A 3,260-nucleotide genomic window follows, 5' to 3' on the forward strand; every position below is an offset into this window, starting at 1 on the left:
CCCTGTACAGGTCACCAGACTATCACAGGGCTGACACATAGAGACAGACAACCATTCACACTCACATTCACACCTACGGACAATTTAGAGTCACCAATTAACCTGCATGTCTTTGGACTGTGGGAGGAAGCTGGAGTACCTGGAGGAAACCCACGCTGACACAGGGAGAACATGCAAACTCCACACAGACGGGCTCCCACACCCTGGGTTCTCTTGCTGTGAGGTGACAATGCTAACCACTTCACCACCCTGCCGCCCACATCTCATATTGACTATTGCAATTCTGTCCTTTGTAGTCTCCCTCTCAAGTGTCTTCATACACTCCAGTTGGTCCAGGATTCAGCCGCCTGTATCATTACCAGAACCCCCTCCATAGATCATATCACTCCTGTTCTCCAGCACCTTCACTGGCTTCCCTTTCGACTTCAAGATTCTGCACCTCACCTTTAAGGCCATTTATAATCAAGCCCCTTCCTACCTGTCTGAACTCCGTCATATCTACACACCCTCCTGTACTCTTAGATCCTCGTCTGCATCCAGCTCACATCACAATCTGCCCGCTTGACTACCATTGGTTCGAGAGTCTACTAATTTTTTCATTTTATGATCTATTGATGCTTATTATGTTTTTTTAACTGTGTCTTGTAAGGTGTTTTTGATTGCTTTGAAAGGCAACTATAAATAAAATGCATTATTATTATAATTAAACCCTGCACATTTACATTGTCGCACATTTCTTTCCATGACAGTATGCCATTTTGTACAGCTGGTTCAGAGAGCTGAGGGTTAATACTCTCCAATGCTGTCTTCTTGAAAGCCTCAGGATGCAATTTAAGCCAGTGCTCCCCATTTTATTACAGCAGAAAAATTCCTCTTCACACTCAATGCTGCGATTCATATAAAACAACTGGCTGGTCTTTTCTAACGAGAAGAGACAGGCATTGCATTGGATCTATCTATAATTCTCTGCTCCTGAAACGGCCGTATAACTCACAGCTCTCGCTGTCTTTAAAATCCTGCTCTCACAAACTGCAGCACTGGGGATTCACAGTAAATGGTCGTATTGCAGGTGGAAACTTTTGTCATATGCACATTTCTCAGAGGCAGAGGGGCTCAGATATAATTCAGCTTGGTAAATTGCCAAGTCTACTGCGACGAGAGTTTTTTAATCTGGTAAAATCTAACTGTAATCCTGATGAAAAGGACAAGTGGTGAGAGAGAAGAGGAAAAAGAAAATACATTTAATAACTGGAGTGCATGCGTGTGTGTGTAGTCACAGTTGCTGAGTCAAGCTTCCAAACTGAAGTCGCACTTTTTGTTCTAAGAAATCTCAGAATGAACTGATCAGTTGAAAATGTGGAAATGCAAAGTCAGTACCTTTCGGGGTTACTAATGATCATTTACAGGCATCTTAGTCTGACTGACAGATGACTGAGCCTCTCACAGTCACATGTGGTACGTGTTGCTCAAACCCCATTTAAGTCACAGAACCTGTTTTTTATTGTGGTTTTTTTTGTTTGTTTGTTTGTTTGTTTTTTTTTGTTACAATTGAAACAATACTTTCCTTAATCTCCCACCCATACCTTCCTGCTCCTACCTGAAAAGTCCATGGAGAGACGGGTTAAACACACAGTGACACTGATTCCATTTAAAAAATAAAACACAAAGAACAAAACGGGGAGAAGTAAATAAAAGAAAAGACAGGAAAGGAAAAAAGACGAGAAGGTCTTTTGATTAACAGTGCATGACAGTGAATGGCAATAATGTACAATTACATAATATTTCTCTCCTGTTCAGGAGGGAGTGTTTGAAGGCTATTAAACTATCAAGCATTGCCATTTCTTATAGAAACGTTCTTCAGAGCCCCTGAGAGTGAATTTTATCCTCTCAAGTTTGAGAAAAAGTACCGGGTCTTTAAGCCAGACAGAGGATGATGAGGGGTTGGGGGACTTCCATTCTGGCAAAATTCTGCGATGAGAGACGCATACACCAGTATATTCAGAGTAGTAAGGTCCTCTGGAGCCCCAAACAGTGCTATCAGAGTGATGGGCTGCAACCTGGGTGTTTTTTAGCAGCTCATCAGGCATTTCTCAGCAGCGTTTGTGGCACTGAACCTTGGTGTTATTCTTACAGACACATCGTGGTTTGTAACACAGATCCTTGGTTATTTTTAGTGGCACATCATAGCATTTCCCAGCGGCATTTTAGTCACGGAACCTGGGTGTTTTTAGCGGCACATCAGCTGCTTCCCAGCAGCATTTGTGGCACTGAACCTTTTTTTTTTTTTTTTCTTTTGTGGCTCCAAACCTGGGTGTTTCTTACAGCACATCAGTGTTTCCCAGCTGCGTTTGAGCCACAGAATCTGGGTGTTTTTAGCGGCACATCAGTCGTCCCCCGGCAGCGTCTATGGCACCAAACCTGGATGTTATTCTTACAGACACATCGCCGTGTTTTAGTGTTTGTGACACAGAACGTTGGTGTTTTTAGCGGCACATCAGTCGTCCCCCGGCAGCGTCTGTGGCACCAAACCTGGATGTTATTCTTACAGACACATCGCCGTGTTTTAGTGTTTGTGACACAGAATGTTGGTGTTTTTAGTGGCACTTCATGGGGTTTCCAAGCGTGTTTTGTGGTACTGAACCTTGGTGTTTCTTACCTGCACATCACAGCTTTTCCCTGATGCATTTGAGCCACAGAACCTAGGTGATTTTAGCGGCACATCAGGCGTTTCCCAGCAGCATTTGTGTTTCCAAATCTGGCTGTTTTCTTGCCAACACATCAGGCATTTCCCAGCTGCATTTGTGGCACAGAACCTGGATGTTTTACAATGACACATTGCAGCGTTTCCCAGCAGCATTTAAACCAAACCAAATGTGGGTGTTTTCAGCCAAAATATGATCTTTTTCTAACCATATCCAAGTGTTTTGGGTCAATTTTTGCCCAAACCTTAACCCATCTTCACCACAGCATTGTTAGGAAATGTAAAGTTTCAACGTATCCATCACAAAATAATGCTCAAATGTAACAGATCTATGGTTTCCAGAAATGCTCAAATTCTTTTGATGAAAAGGAAAAACAAACAGAAATACTGTTTCTCCTACAGATGCAGATAGCAGCATCCTCTTCAAATATGGCGGCATGGGCCAGAAATCACAGACAGCAGTACCTTGAAAATACTTCAACCTTTGTTCATTTGCATTCACTAGTTACTGGTAGTTTTAATGTATGTGTATGTGTGGTGTGTGCATTAAAAACAAACT

This window comes from Epinephelus fuscoguttatus, linkage group LG16, assembly GCF_011397635.1.
Source record: "Epinephelus fuscoguttatus linkage group LG16, E.fuscoguttatus.final_Chr_v1".
Classification (NCBI taxonomy): Eukaryota; Metazoa; Chordata; class Actinopteri; order Perciformes; family Serranidae; genus Epinephelus; species Epinephelus fuscoguttatus.